General features: G+C 45.3%; 1 long non-coding RNA gene across 1 annotated transcript in view; it reads left to right on the top strand.

Moving 5' to 3' along the window:
* The first annotated feature begins 5,247 nt into the window (after nt 1-5,247).
* LOC117805291 overlaps nt 5,248-16,718 on the top strand; it is a 36,284-nt gene continuing 24,813 nt past the window's right edge. The window contains exon 1 of the long non-coding RNA XR_004629395.1: nt 5,248-5,512. This is a non-coding gene — a long non-coding RNA (uncharacterized LOC117805291). The remainder of the gene's footprint in view (nt 5,513-16,718) is intronic.

Genomic DNA, 16,718 nt, shown 5'->3' with positions numbered 1-16,718 from the left:
ATGGGTCTATAAGACGATGGCACAGAGCTGTCTTCCCTCTCTCTCTGAGTGGCACAGCTTTGAACCCCACTGCTCAAATTTCTCTTCACAGTGGATACAAATCTGCAAGACTGTGTGTGCATGTGTGTGTGCACCTATTAGCCTGTCTGTGTATCATCGAACTCAAACCAAAGGTGAATGGATTTTCCGTGTTTGAAGCAAATCCTGTGTGTTTGCTTGAAACCGCTGACGTATTAGGCAGGGCACTGCGGTAGAATGAAAATGACGCCAGTAGAGTTCATTTCGGAGCTACAGCACCTTCCTCTCGGCGGTGTAAGAGCATCAAAGAAAGTCTGGCGTTTTGGCTCTCGGGGGCAAACTATATCGTTGAGGTTGCAACCCCCCCCTGAAAAACAGAAAGGTTGAACTTGCTGGAGCTGTGTTTCAGCGAAGACACCCATGGTTTAATACTGGAGTCTTTGATGTACACTCACACATGCGCACGTCTGCCGCTCGCACAGGCACAATGCACTCGCTGAGATAAAGTGACTGCAGTGTATGACCCATTTTGCAGAGGCAGAGTTTTACTTTCATAACGATGGGGTGTGAGCGAGCAAGTGTGTATGTGTGTGTGTGTGTGTGCACAAGCAGGATCTTACACCAGGATGATGCAGCACGACAGGCTTTTAAATCTTAAAAAAAGGAAGTGCGAGGCTGGTTTCTGGTAAAAGTGCGACTGTCACAAGTCCAGTCAGAACGCCGTTAGCCGTGTTCCCTTGGGGCGGCGGCGGCGAGCGAGCGAGCGAGCGAGGCGGCACCGAAAGTACTGAAAAGTGGCGAGAAAAGAAGGGGAGCTTTGTCTGGAGTCAAAGAAATTCTAAAATCTAGTTCAGGGGGATGTGTTGTGAAATATATTTCATGTTCTTTAAGTGTGGCGACAAGCTTGGAAAACCCTTGAACATGCTCCTCAAGCGGTTAATAATCATTGTTTCACGGTGTCGGAGGAGCGAGGCGAAGATAATGTTTTGTGTGGAGATAACTCGTCGCCTTATTCCTGCCGCCTCGCATTAACGCACCAGACAAATGGAATGGGCGCATCGCCTTGGAGCCATCCAAATGAGGGTGTCTGCCGTGAAGTGAAGTGAAGGAGGGAGGAGGTGGAGGAAGGGGGAAGAAGAAGAAGGAGGAGGAAGAGGAGGTGGAGGAGGAGGCAGGGGGGGCAAGTGCCACAAAAATTCTGGGAGCGGCTGCTCGACCCTTGCGGCGCATCACGGCAGCAGTCAAGTGAATGTGAAAACAAGAGAAAGCTTTGCGGAATATTGATTTAATGCCGCAGCCTGTGCAGGGGGAAGATGCGCGCTTCAGATTACGTGCGCTCTATTTCCCACCCATACAGAGCCTTGAGTTCATCTGCCTCCACACTCCAGAGGACCAGAGAGAGAGAGAGAGGGGTGCACAGAGGATGTTCTTTTATGAGCTGTTACCCTCTGAGAAGTCCAACTGTGGAGATCACCAGCGTGGAGACACACAGGAGAAGAGAAGAAGAAGAAGAAGAGGAGCATTAATATATAAAACATATCATACCTGTTCTGTTTCTATACATGCAGAGGAGAACTTCTCATCCCTTCCTTTCAATTAGCTCCCTGTCTCTTTAATAATGGATGAGCTTCAGAGCTGCTCAGGATCAAACAGGAGTGAAAGGGTTAGCATCACTAACCTCACTGTAGACGTGTTTCCTGTATTTAGGAGGTCAATTTCTTTATGTTTTTAATTTGTATGAAGAATTAAAAACTTGATTATGTTGCTTAAATTTGAGCTAATGATGCTGTTTGGTTACTTTCTTATTGCACCTACTGGACAAACATTCTGCAGCAAACAGAAGTCCATTTAAAAACAATGGGCCTCATTCACTAACAGTGTGTACGAACGTTTGAAGCACAACTCTGGGATTCATCAATATATTTTTACACTGCGAACATATTAAGAACTTCCTCAGACCATGCATACGCACAAATGATTGATGACCAACTTCCTCAGAAAATGTAAACACACTCTTTGAACTAAATGCACGACATATTTAAACTCCTGTCAGTCAAAGAAAAAAAACAGATGACTGTCAGAGAGTCATCTGGCAAAAAGAAAGGCAGAAAACTCATCACAGTTTCTATTTTCAAGGTTTTATTTCAAGGTTAGCTTCTATTTTTGTTGATGTTTTTTTATTATAATGAGTAAAATGTTCTATTTTAGACAACTTAAAAAACAAAAACTCTGGAAGACATCTCACGACCCCCCAGGGGGTCCCGACTCCCACTTTGGGAACCCCTGCTCTAAGAAACGGATGGCTAGTTGGTTAGCTTAAGTCTCTCTCCCTCACTCAGAGGAAACACTTTTACAAAGTTGGAGACAAATTTACATTTAAGGAAACAAAACACTTTTACCATTTCTGAAACAAATGAACATTTCATTTTTACAGAAAGGGAATATACCAAATACAAGAAGTGATGGAGTGAGGGGTCATGTAGTTTGTTTTGATGGAGAGAAACCAAACGGAGCGACATGGTTTACATATTAGGACATCCTCTGGTCTCAGAGAGAGGTGTCAGACCTCAGAGGAAAAAGCATCATGCCTCCGCAAAACCTTCATCATGTGTCAGAATCCAGATGAGACAGCCTCAGACCACATCGCCTCTAGAGGTGTGAAAAGATATCAATGCGGCAATATATTGCGATACTTTGACCTCTGATATAACATCAATAATTTAACTCTTAAAAGAAAAATTCACATTTTAGCCGAGTTGGTACTAAAATACGAGTTCAGTATTTCAAAAACAATAAAGTGGAAAAGTTGTTTTCAATCAAATAGTTTTGACTTCATTTGTCCTTTCAATTTTGAGTAATATTGTGTGATTTACATTTACACCATCCCTATCTTTTCTTAGTTAACTGTGTAGAATATCACATATTGTGATTCGTATTGTGACCCAAGTGTCGTGAGGTTCTTGACAATACTCACCCCTCACAGCCTCAGGCTAAAAGGAGTCAGACTTAAAGCTAGGGTTGGTAGTCACAGAAAACTAGCATGAATTTGAATGTAGCATTTCCTCAGGACTCCGTCTAACCCCTCCCCCCATCCACTTGGAGCTCCTCCAAAACGACGCCCCCGTTCACATGCGACCATATGATGGTGACTGAATCCAAACCGGTCCTCAGCACATGGTTTGTGTTTTGCACTTTGCAACTCATGTCTCACTCAGCGGGAAGAAAACACCAAAACATTCTCATAGTGAAAGTTAAAAACACAAACAAACAGGAAGCTTTGCAGGAGGCGGGCAGAACGGCAGGACGGGATCTGATTGGTTTCATGATTTGGCTCCTGATGGCAGGGATTGGTTGGTGTTTTCCCAGCTTTACTCCGGCTGTAGATAGCAGCTCTTTTCACCTCTTTTTTAAGAACACAGTGTCCACGGTTACATGATGTTTTTTAACTCAGAATTAAAGTATTCTCCTTTGTGTTTACATGGAAATAGTCATTCTGAATTGAGGTTTACATGGAGAACATAACACTTAAGGTCTGGGGGTTGGGAAGGGTTCTGATTGGACAGGGGCGGGCGTGATGTATTTACATCTACCTGAAGAAAACAGACTCCAGTTCCTGCTTCTTTTATTTTGGGTTCCAACATGGAAGACCACACAATAAGAACAACTTACACTTTGATTCTGATTCTAGTTTTGAATAAGCAGCTGGACACAAACATACTGCTTCACTTTCATCAGCTGAGGAGGAGAAGAGAGAGAGAGAGGACCGGAGAAGGGAGGAGGAAGACCGGACTTTGGAGAATCAAAGCCAACGGTTAGTGTAACGGCTGCTCTACCTCAGCCCACTGACACATCCCTCTCTTTCCATGATCTCCATTTCTTCTAAGGCTCCTGTTAAATAAAGAGTCTCAGCTCAAGTCCAACGCTTGCTTCGGGCGGCCATCTTGGAATATGTCCCCGCCAGTGCGGAATATGTGCGTCATGGCGACAGGACAAGGGAACGAGCATGCTCAGAACGACCAACATTAATTTAAAGAGGAATGAACGTATACATGATGGAGGAATTATTCAATTCAGATTTACAATCAGAATAAAGCAGACACTTACTTCAGATTGAAGCAGGGGCGTTGCTAGGCATAAAGCTCTACTGGGGCACAGGCCCCCTACTATTTCCCCTTCCTCACACACACACACACACACACACACACACACACACACACACACAAGATTTTTATGGGCAGGTGTTTTCTCGTGCCCTCTAAAGAGATCCAGTTTTTTTTCCAGTTAGTGAAACCAGTGCTCACACATGTGTCATGTTTCATGTGTTTACCAAACATCCTGCATGAGAAACAAAAAGCTGCATCTCTATTTACAGGATATTAGAACCAGGGAAAGCTTTCAAACTATTGTGAATTTAATGATGGGTTTTTTTTTAACCCCAAAGCAGTGCTGGGGATAGTGGGACTCCACTTGTTTAGGAATTAATGAATGTATGGGAAACACTGCAGTGGATGCAACACATTAACAACTGCTCCTAAAGTCTTTTACCTTTACTTCCCATGGCCAGTCCGCCCCTGATACTGGGGCACAGCTCATTTATACTGAGGCACGTGCCCCAGTAAAGGGGGTCTGGTGACGCCCCTGGATTGAAGTTTAATTCAGTCATTTTCATTCTGAATTATTTACAAGGTCATTTTTAATCTTTTAATTTTTATTCTGAATTAAAGAGGAATTAAAAGTCTCATGTAAACGCAGACACTGTGTTTTTATTCCCATCAGGACATAAAGATCATTTTAACCAGGATAGCAAAGAGTGGATCTCAATCTGAACACCAACCCCAGCTTTAATGTTAATTTGTTTGTAATGTTGTTTTTATAAAATGTCAAAATGTTTTCCAAAATGAACATTTGTCTTCAACTTTTCATCTTTTGTAAATGTCTTTTGTCCTTCAGGGACACCGTAGTTTCTCCTCTCTGCGCGTCCATGACGAACAACAGAAGATCTCCAGAACAATTTGTTACTTACTCCCCCCCCCTCTCCTCTCCCCTCTCCCTCCCCTCTCTCCCCCCTTTAGCTGCTGAAATGATGAGCAGTGCTCCGCGGTCACATTCTTGCGCACAGCCCAGTGAGGAGGCGCCTCCGCTCGCGCCCTGAGCCAATGGCGCCGCGCGCAGCATCATCATCACACTGAGCCAATGGCGCGCGCTCCTCCCCGGCTCAGATGACGCCTCTGTGTGCGCTCCCTCTCCTCTGAGCGCTCCTCTCAGAGCAGGCAGCACTGAAGACCTGACACCGGCGGAACAGGACCTCCTCCTCCTCCTCCTCCTGCAGGTTTCACAGAGTCTGAGCGTTCAGACAAACTCTGATCCGGGTCGAGATGAAGCCGGAGAGCCTGTCTCTGCTGCTGAGACTGAGGAACACACTTTTCCCCCAGACTGCACCCGAGCAGAGAGCCGCAGGGGAGAGACCATAACCCCAGAAGTTCTTAAAATGAATGTAAGTTCTCCATTTCTCATATTTCTCTTCTTCTCCTCTTTTATTTTGGATCAGTATTCCTGAAAACAGGAGATCCAACTTTTAAATGTATGCCTGCATGTGTCACTTTTAGGCTTTCTGTCATTCCTCCTCACACACACACACACACACACACACACACACACACACACACACACACACACACACACACACACACACACACACACACACACACACACACATTCAAACCTTTAAAACCCCTCTCCAGGCTTCCATGGCTCCACATTTGATGCTTGAATGCTCTCTGAGTTGATTCTGTGCTGTCCACATTCTTTGTGTGAATGTTCTCGTTGTGGATCTGAGAGGCTGTGAGGCTGTGTGAGGCAGTGTGAGGCAGTGTGAGGCTGTGTGAGGCTGTGTGAGGCAGTGTGAGGCAGTGTGAGGCAGTGTGAGGCTGTGTGAGCGCAGACAGAGCCATAGCATGAAATATAGATAAAAAGCACAGGCAGGGTAAACCCGCTGACCCCAGCCAGGCAGGCTGTGCAACCGGTCCACACGGCTCAATGAGGACAATTAGGGGGGGCAAAGGAGAGAGGGAGAGAGAAAATGGAGTACTTGAAGCGCACTAAAGCAAGGCTGCACTTCACTTCAACCCGCCAGGCAGGATAAGGGAGGATCTTCAATAACCTTATGTGACATTTCCATGAGCAGGATGTGAGCAGACATATTATAAAAGAGGGAGAGAGGTCTGAAAAGTTGAGACTAGAGGAAACTGAAATCCTCCTCCTCCTCCTCCTTCTTCAAAGAAGCTTGATGTCAGAATCCTGAGGGTCTGACAGAAACTCAAAGAGGTCATGTCAATCACTGAACCCTTTTATTGATTGGAAATGGAGGGTGAGAGGGGTCAGGAGAGAGGGGGGAGAGGGGGTCTAGATTTTATGAACATGTGAGAGTCAAAGCTGAAAATGTGTGCCCTCTGATTTTCCGTGATTTCTGCACAATCAGAGGGAAAGACAGAGCGGGTGGAGGGGTGGTGGTGGTGGTGGTGGTGGAGGGGGGACCGGGGCCATTTGATGTTTTGAAAGGCTTCAGATGGCTTTAATTAGGACCTATAAAATCTGTCTGCCCCGTTCTCCGAGGCGGTGCTGTGGAGGAGCGAGGAGGGAGGGGAGCTGACACGGGGAAAAAAAAAAAGAAAAACAAAAGAAAAATAGAGAAAGTCACTTCAGCTCAGGAGTGTCTAATCAAAATTTTATAAGCCTCCTTTTCCCTCCCTCCTTCCCTCCCCTCCTTGATGCTGGTGGTATGTAGGCAGCCCTGCTATTCCCTCTTTGTCTGGCTGCTGTGTTATCTACACCCACCCCCCCTTCAGTCCTCCCACCACCCTCCACCTAACTACCGCCTACAGTCGCCCGAGCCCAGACACCTGAACGCGAGACGTAATGATCAAGAGAAGTTCCTGTCTGTCTGGAGCTCCAGCTTTTCTTCTTCTACTCTTTTTTTTCCTGTCCCCATGCTGACCTAGCGGGCCCTCCCTTTGCCTCCTTGCGTTTGTGTCTTTGAGTATTACGGGGTCCAGAGTTCTCTGCTTGGTTGATGCCGTATTTCCTATATGGATGTTGGATTGTGTGTGGGTGACTCACACAGCTGCATTACACACACACTCATGAGGGAACATCAAAGACTTCTTATATATGTGTGTGTGTGTGTTGGAGTGTGTGAGATTTCAGCGTCTGCAGGATTAAAGGTGCAGGGTTGAGCTGGAGTTATTTTAGATTCTGGATTTAGTTGAAGACGCCGTCTCTCGTTGGTTTCCGTTTGAAGTGTGGGATGAAGTTCAGCCGATGTTCTCCGTGAGGCGCTGAAGCTAATTGTCTTTAAGTTTTTTGTTCGCTGATGATGCAAGACTTCGTTTTTCTTGGAGTTCCAAATAACTTAAAGGAGCGGGAGTTGAATCTTTCATAAGACGGCGTGAAGACGGCGTTCTGTTCTGCAGGAGGTTTTTAATTGAGGCCCTCAGATGCAGCGTGTCGCCCGCCTGGATTCTGACAGCGGGCGGCGTTGCGTCGGTGTATCTTCTGAAGTTAAACACAAAAGACTAATTCCAGGCCAGAGTTTGTGAAAGCGGCTGGATGTGTGGCGTTCTGTGACAGACAGCTTCGTGTGTACGAGTGTCTTCCTCCTGAGGAGTGCGTCTTTGTTTGCTGGATGTGTGTTGGTGAGGGATTACATCATGTTGTTGCTGCTGCTGCTGCTGCTGGGTTAGCGAGATAATAGGCTAGCTATGCATGATGGAAAATGGCTGGTTGAGTCTTTGTTGGTGCGTTTGGTTGACTTCATGTTTTTCTGTTTGGGGTTGTTTTTTTGCAGCGATGTCCGTTTGTGATAAACTTGTTTGTTTGGAGATTATCCTCTAACAGCTGGAGTCGTCTCCCTCTGAACCTTTAACCCTGTAATCTGCTCGGATGCGACGGTATGGAGAACAAGTGTTGGGGAAATTTGCTCAGGGCTTTCGGCCCAAATCCCGCCTCTTGTTTGTGTGTGTTTTCTGAGAGCCGACTCTGTGTATCATGGCATCAAGGAGATTGTCTCTTCCTCTTCTTCCTCTGCCACCACCCTTTGAAGGGGGAAGTAATAAAAAGCTCAATGGGTGCAACAAGCTGTTCTGAGGCTTTCTACCTGGAGATGAATAGGAGGCCCCTCCATAACGAAGGGAGAGGAGGACATTTTATTGGAGGCGGAGGATGTGGGGGGATGCTCCATAGCTTGTAGACACTCGGTGTGAAATAGTCCACTTTACAGGATAGTGCTGTCTGCTCAGTTTCACGTGGGTCTAATTATTATTTCAGGTCCTAAAAGGCATAATTCTCTAAACCGCTAATCTGTCAACATGTTTGAGTAAAAGGATTAAAATCTGCAGGCTTTAAGTAGGTCAAAAGGGTGCTTTGTAAACATTAACAAATTGTCCTGTTAAATCCAGCTTGAAGTGAAATACTGTCTCCACAGTCAGATAATACAACAGCCATGATAATGACATTGGACAATCACAAAGCCACAGATTAGGATTTTCAGTAACCAGATTTATGCGTGAAGGAGTGAAGTCATGGTCAGGAATGTAAATGGCGGAGTCATTCAATTACCGCCGTGCCCTTTCCTGGGAAAAGTCCCCAGCCGTGAAGAGGTTAATTGTTTTTGAATCTCCATCCGAGGGGAGAAAATGGGCGAACGGGAGGGATAATTGAGCCGCCGATAGTTGAGTGGATTATGGATTACTGCGCCTCTCCAAAGGAGGAGAGAGAAAAGGAGGTGAACGAGGGATGAAGCAGAAGAGGAGGAGGAGGAGAAGCGGGAGAGAGGAGAGGGGTGAACGCGTGAAAGGACTCGTGTTGTGGATGCAGCCGCGGGGGTCGTCTGGCCTTCTCAGGGAAGAGAAGCTTCAATCCTGTTTAGCCCTGCGAGGCGACCTTTGACCCCATCGCATGCTCCTCCCTGCTCCAGGTGCAAACCCTCGCCGCTCACACAGACACGAACGCCACAGGCTCATTTTTCACACGCTCAGCCGGCACGGCAACACGGATCCTTTTCACATTTGAACCCCCTGCTTCTCCTCGCTCTCCGCTCTATTGTCGGGGGTTAAAGATCTGAGCCCGCGTCCCGGGTTGGGGGGGGTTGTGCTGCGTTAACACGAGGAGGCCTTTCTTCCCTCCTCTCCACCAGAAGAAGAAGAAGAAGAAGAAGAAAATGGATGCCTGTCTTTAAAGATGATCTGACACGGTGCAATAATCACAGGAGTGTTAATCAGAGGGATGTCATGTATAATTACTACAGTGTTTGATAACATGAAGACAAAACCACCTCAGGCCATGAGCCAAAGTTTCCCAACGCTATTAATGTGCGTTAATAAAATCCCAGCAGCCCCGGATGGCGCAGCCCTCCTGCACGGCCCGCTGGTTAAAGCACTGTAAGGTTAATGAACCAATTTACATACTTTCTGCTGCCATCTGGGCGCCGTGACGAGGCAGATGCTCGCCACTCTGTGCTGTTGCGTTGAGCTGTTTGACACGGAGGAATGTGTCGGGTCCTCGGAGGTCTGGGAGAAGGTTTTCTACATCCGGCCTGTGGTCAGACAGGATCATGGAGGAAGTGGAAATCAATGCAGCTGAAAGGTCCGCACCGAGCATCGACCACGGCGTGTAATCTGATTGAACTCTCTCACAGACGTTTGAGTTATGAGTCCATCTCTTTCTCTTAGTCTGAGTCAGTGTGATCACACCCTGACCCTAACCCTGACCTGTCACTGTGACGTCAGGGGGGACGGAGGCATTGGCCCCTCAGGTGATGAGAAACCACACAGGGCCGATCAGACAGAATCATGATCCCAGGACTCTGAGGGGGGGGGGGAGAAAGGATTAGAGTCCGTCCACCTCCCTGCCTTCCTCATGTGGGTGATCACGTTACAAATAGAGCATCCTCGCAGCACTCTGTTCGCACAGAAACACAATGAGGTCTGTCGGCGATCAATAAAGCGGCGTGAAAGCAGGGGGGGGATATGCTTAGAAAATCAAAGGAGCCGGCTGGCACGGCCATCATCTGCTGGAATCAGATAAGGGAGAGCGAGGCCTCGGAGGAAAGGTTGCTCGGCCTCGGGGCTGCTGGTCTTGACGGATATCCCTCCTCCTGGCACACGCAGACTGATTTCATCTGAGAAACCAAAACATATCAGCTCTCTGTGAACGCTCTGAACGCCGTGAACGCTGTGAAGGAGGAGGAACAGCTGACGGCTGGATGGTTAAAATGGAGAATAATATATAATCCCTGCAGCGTGTTGGGGGTGAGAATACGCAGCTCTTCCTCTAACCCCTCTGTTGTCCTCCACGGGTGATGGCTTTTACCTCATGCTTCACTTACACGATTTAAAGAAAATAAAATCACCCCGGTTTTCCTTCTGACAACGTGTCAGAGCCGGTGCGAGTGTTTGTCTCAGATTAGCTCTTTGTGCCGCGAGGAAGGAGGGAAAATGGGGTGGAGGGGGGTCAGGGATGGGAGAACAATACCGCTGCGATCCCAGTTGAAAGAAATCATTTGCACAATTTTATGAAAGCTGTATTTGTCCGGTCGGATGGTTCTATCAAAGCCTAACAGCCGCGCTGGAAGGTGATTTAAATGACGGGCGAGCTGCAAAGCCGGCAGGATGTCGGGTTAGAGTCATTTCTCAGCTGAACGCTCTCCAGGTAAAGGAAGATAATGCGCTCTCAAGTTTTTCTTTCTCTCTCTTAAAGAAGTCTAATTTCTTCAGATGGCTCTGAGCTGACACCGCCGCTGCTGCTGCTGCTGCTGCTGTTCTCAGAGCTAAGCTTGTACAACATTCATGTGCTGAAGATGAAACGACATCATCCCTGAAAACCTCGCTCACTGAAGATTTCCTTCCAAAGTATTATCATCTCTCCCTCATTCCTCCCCCTGCCTCACTAAGACCCTCCGTCTCTCTGACTGTTAAAACTTTAAATACCAGGAAGCTGCTGCAGAGGTCGAGAGTTCAGGTAAGTACCAACGCAGAAGTAGAAAGAGTTGATGTCTTCGCCTGAAACCTGCTGTTAACTCACAGAGCAGATAAAAGAAGCAGATCTGTTCTCTCTCTCTCTGTCTCTGAACCCCTCCAGTCCTTCCTGGTGACTCACCCTGTTTCTGCTTGAAAACTTCCTGAGGATGAAGCAAACATATTCTGGGTTTTTATGGTCGATGAGGGACCATTGGGCGTAATGAAGTTCTGTTTCCCAGCGTGAGTTCTGGAGGCTCATGATTACAAATGCTCCTCTCATTGTCTCCCATCATCTCCTGCCTAATTGAAGACAATCTAACGAGACAATGGGGTCTCGCTCATCACTCTGCATCAATGGCATGCTCTTTGGAACGTGCCAGTCTGTTAAAGTGGGAGGGGTGTGTGTGTGTGTGTGTGTGTGTGTGGACACTTGAAGCCACTCGAGCTTGTTTAATTTGGACGAAGAAGATGGACAATTAAACTACGGCTCCCGGGGGGGCTGTTCAGTTTTTTGGTCAGCTTCGCCACTTCTGGGCCGCCCGCCCGCCCGCCCGTGTAAACGCTCCTGGATGTGTCTGGGTCATGCGTAAGGGGGTTTGGGGTGAGGCGGGAAGGGAATTGGGGTGGGGGTCTGCCGATGTCGGGGTTGTCTCAGATGATTAGGACAGCCAAGTGGGGAGAGTCCCTCAGTGCCTGGCCCCCTCACCTCCCTAATATGCTCTGAATAAGTCCCCCTCTGCTGAGCGTTTGTTGTGGGCTCCGGCGGGAGGTGTGTGTGGGGTGAAGGGGGGGGGGGATTATGTCTGGCCATGGTTTAGGAGTGTTTGTCATCTGCCCCCTCGAGGCCTGCACCGGCTCCTTTGTCTGAGCGTGAGGCGTCGGTACAATGTCAAATCACACAATGTGCCCCTGCGAGCGGGGCATCTCGGGTGAGGGACTGACACGGGACTTCACGTCTGGGTTTCATTCTTCCTGAAACTTAGATTCTGTAAAGTACACATCCTTATTTTTAACCCTTAATCGTCCTGCTTCCTCACTAGGGTTGCAAAGGGGTGGAAAATGTCCAGTAAATTTCCATGGGAAGTTAAGCTGGGGAATTTTGGAAATATTCCAAATAGGAATTTATGGGAATTTAATGGAAAAGTATTAATCCACGTATAAATATTTGTTTTGTTCTAAGCAGACATCCATCCAAAATAATACAATTTAAACAGATTTATCTGTAAGTAGAACTTTATCAAGTGTTAAATATTTTATTGAACAATCAATTATTTCATTGAAGAACAAAAACATGAATGTTGAGTTAAATATTACTCATCCCCCAGACTCAACCCATTCAAAAATTAACAAAAATGCAATCCCAAAAAAGTCCCATTCAAAATGTTAAATTAAAAGAGCCCCTCTCCCTCCAAAAAAGTCCCATTCAAAATGTTAAATTAAAAGAGCCCGTCTCCCTCCAACAAAGTCCCATTCAAAATGTTAAATTAAAAGAGCCCGTCTCCCTCCAACAAAGTCCCATTCAAAATGTTAAATTAAAAGAGCCTGTCTCCCTCCAACAAAGTCACATTCAAAATGTTAAATTAAAAGAACCCGTCTCCCTCCAACAAAGTCCCATTCAAAATGTTAAATTAAAAGAGCCTGTCTCCCTCCAAAAAAGTCCCATTCAAAATGTTAAATTAAAAGAGCCCGTCTCCCTCCAAACAAGTACCATTCATAATGTTAAATTAAAAGAGCCCCTCTCCCTCCAACAAAGTCCCATTCAAAATGTTAAATTAAAAGAGCCCCTCTCCCTCCAAACAAGTACCATTCAAAATGTTAAATTAAAAGAGCCCCTCTCCCTCCAAACAAGTACCATTCAAAATGTTAAATTAAAAGAGCAGCTCTCCCTCCAAACAAGTACCATTCAAAATGTTAAATAAAAAGAGCCCCTCTCCCTCAAAACAAAGTCCCATTCAAAATGTTAAATAAAAAGAGCCCCTCTCCCTCAAAACAAAGTACCATTCAAAATGTTAAATAAAAAGAGCCCCTCTCCCTCAAAACAAAGTCCCATTCAAAATGTTAAATTAAAAGAGCCTGTCTCCCTCCAACAAAGTCACATTCAAAATGTTAAATTAAAAGAGCCTGTCTCCCTCCAAACAAGTCCCATTCAAAATGTTAAATTAAAAGAACCCGTCTCCCTCCAAACAAGTCCCATTCAAAATGTTAAATTAAAAGAGCCCCTCTCCCTCCAAACAAGTCCCATTCAAAATGTTAAATTAAAAGAACCCGTCTCCCTCCAAAAAGTCCCATTCAAAATGTTAAATTAAAAGAGCCTGTAGGGGGCGTGGTCTCATAGCCCTGCAGTAAGCAGTGTGCTATGTGCATGTGATTGAGGAATAGCAGAGATATTCAACTGTACTTGATGAAATCTGGTTGTTTTAGTCAGGATTAGGATCAAATATATTTTCCCCAACTATATTTAAGTTCCCTGTTAAGAGCCATCCTTCAGTTTAGTCAATTCCTGGTTTATTCCCATAAATTCCTGTTTATTCCCATGGAAAGTTTCCATCCCTATTCCTCACATATCCAGCACAGTGAGGGGACCTGGACTCTCTGCACGCAGATCTCTGAGTATTATCAGTGAGACGCAGACTTTAAACCCAAACAGTGGAATTAAAAACAAGTGCTGACATTCATCATTCGTGGGGAGGAAAAAAAAATCACCAGCAGAAGAGGAAGCGACGCTCATTTCTCTTCACAGAAAATAATTAACCAGAATGCTTTGCAGCCACAGCTTGCATCTCGGCTAATCTACGACTGCAAGTGTGAGAAATCCATCAAACTCTTTAACAGCTTTTTTTTTTCCCTTCCTAATTTGAACAATGAGTCACGATGACATTGTTTGTTCCCCGGCTTTTTACTACGCTACGCTAACGCTCTCTTCTGGGAGTGAGGGAAGCTGAAGAGCGTCTGGAAGCAGAAGGACACCATTAAAAGAAGCAGACAGCGTCATTTACAGCATGTGACAGCTGCACATGCTTGAACAGTATTTGTAGTATTCATGTTCATGTAAGTCTGCAGCGTCTGTAAGGTGTTCCTCTCCCTCCTCACACAGCGCCTCTGTATGAAATTTGGAAGAAAGATTCATTCATCTTCACACAATGGGCGATCCAAGAGGGGCACACAGCTCCAGCCAAATATCACAAGTTACACTGAGAACGACCCGAACGTCCTCTCTGCATACTGAGGAGGAGAAACCTCTGAGTGACTGATAACAGCTCGGGAGGATTTAGGCGCTGTGGGAGAAACGGCTTCTGTGGCTTTGCATTCAAGTCACTTAGCCCGTTTGGAGCAGCAGGAAATGACACACATTCCTCCTTCCCAGTAACAAAATAAACCCCAAATCCAGCTTCCTATTATTCCAGCTCAATTAGAGCTACGATTTGAGAGCGACCTGCTATAAATCGTCATGTTTAATTGTAGGGTCATGGTTTCTCTGCACTTCTGGGAGCTTTTTATCAAACTCAGGCTTTAAAGACTTGTCAACATGTGCTGGTTTTCCTCTAGAGTGAAGAAAACAAAGCTCTGGTGCAGATCTCCTCTGTTGATGTCTTAGAATCTGAAGATTTTGTTGAAGTATTTCTGAGAAATTGTGACCTCATTTCTTAAACTTGAACCAAAAAATGAAACAGAAGTGCTTAAATCTCCTGTGAGGACTCTTTAAAGGGTCATGAAGTTAATATTGATGCCTCTTTATGACATTTAAAAGCAAACAAGAACATCAGGATGAAGATTCACTGTTTCTCCAGAACTCTTTTTGACGTATGAAACTGTCGTTGAAGGGTAGGCGTTAGGGATAGACCGATTATCGGCATTTGGACGCATATCAGCATCGGCCTTTTAAAAGAAATCTGACGGCCGATAAGAGATTCATTTAAAACTGGGTTATTTTGGCTCAAAATCCACTAAATCACAGCAGAAATGACCCCGTCTGCAGAAACCATAGCCTAGCTTGTGTTCCATTTCTCCTGCAGTTTCTCATCACAGGAGACGAGCTGAGCAGGATCCATGTGGCCCCTACAATCACTAATGATTTAAAAACACTGAAATACCCCCATTTATATATTACTTTATTTAACAGGGGACATGCAAAACAAAAACTGCCAAGCCAGAGTTAGCTATAAGCTAATCTTCATCTGTGGTCCCTGGGCAGGAAGATGTAAATGAATGTACAATACAAATGATAAAAAACATGCTAGCATTTAAAACAACACACACAGTCCATCACTAATAACAACACATTTAAAATTACATTTCAGTGTCTCTGATCACATGATTGTTTTTCCTTGAGACATAATTTCACTTCACTTTTAAAAACACTGAGGCTTGAACAGACTCTAATGTGAGTCAGGATTGAGTTTTCTGTCTGTCCCCATAAAACAAAGAGAAGTGAAGGATTAACATTTCAGTTATATTGACATTTTGGAAACTTTATTTACTGTAGAAAACTTTAGGAAGATATTTATTAGTTGAAGTTTTCATTGAACTTTATCAGACATGCTGCTGAGCCTGAGAGCTCCCTGACCTTTGTGTTAGGATGTTAAAACAAAGATGTCTAAGATAAAAAAAACTTTAACATGTTGCAAATCTGAAAAGCTGTTTAATAAAAATATGCTTAAATATGCATTTAAACAAAGTTAAGTGTTCGAGTTTGACGCCAATATTTTCCCTTTTACTGCAAATGAACATCAGTGATCCGCCTCCTTGACTAATAATAATCAGTGTCGGTATCGGCCCTGAAAAAACCACATCGGTCTATCTCTACTAGGCGTGGAATAAGAATGCAGGAACAACCTCATCTTTACATTTTCCACTGTAAAGATTCTTGATAATTTTTATTGTTAAAGTTATGTTTTGGGGCTTTTTGCCTTCATTGATTGGACAGATGAAGAGAGATAGTAAAAGCAGGAAGCAGGGTCGTGGCGGGGAGTCAAACCGGCGACCTCTGCAAAGAGGACTGTAGCCTCTAGACCGCTAGGCCACCATCGCCCTGAGATTCTCAATAATTTGACTGCTAAAAAAAAAGCATGAGGTGCCAAAATCAGCACCAACCAGACGTTGCTGACTGTAGCTTTAAATTTGGGTGTTCTGAATCATATCGCGACCTGTGAAAACAATACTCAGCGTTTCTCAGTTGAACCCTCCTGCTGACTCATTTAAGCACATCTAAATGACTAATCTCTTTGCAATTACTCGTCACAATATCCCTCTGCCGATAATGCACACCTTCCATTGGCCTCTGCGCTCTGCAGATGAGTAAAAGCAGAACGCAGACGAAAGTCTTGCAGCTATTTTTGATCACTCATCTGTGAGTGGCGCTCTCTCGCTCGCTCGCAGCCTCTCTCTGTCTCTCTCTCTCTCTCTCTCTTGCAGCTGCGCTCGGTGTCACAGTTTGCAGGACGTATTTCAAACAATGAAAATAAACTGAAGTGCTCTTGAATTGCATCTCCGGCTTTTATTTCAACTTCTAAGTATTTTCCACTTCATTTGAAGGCGCCTGAAGGTGTATTAAAACCGTTTTCATGAAGTTGGTGAATAATCCCTTGAGAGGTTTTTTACAGCCGTGGATTTAAGGAGTGCAGATAGACACATCAGTGGATGTTAATGGCTGTTAGGGTGAGAGTGTGAGTAATTACAGTCGTGCATGTG

Source organism: Notolabrus celidotus, chromosome 2 (assembly GCF_009762535.1).
Source record: "Notolabrus celidotus isolate fNotCel1 chromosome 2, fNotCel1.pri, whole genome shotgun sequence".
Classification (NCBI taxonomy): domain Eukaryota; kingdom Metazoa; phylum Chordata; class Actinopteri; order Labriformes; family Labridae; genus Notolabrus; species Notolabrus celidotus.
The sequence above is the reverse complement of the archived record's forward strand: the minus strand, read 5'-3'. Positions and strand labels throughout refer to the sequence as shown.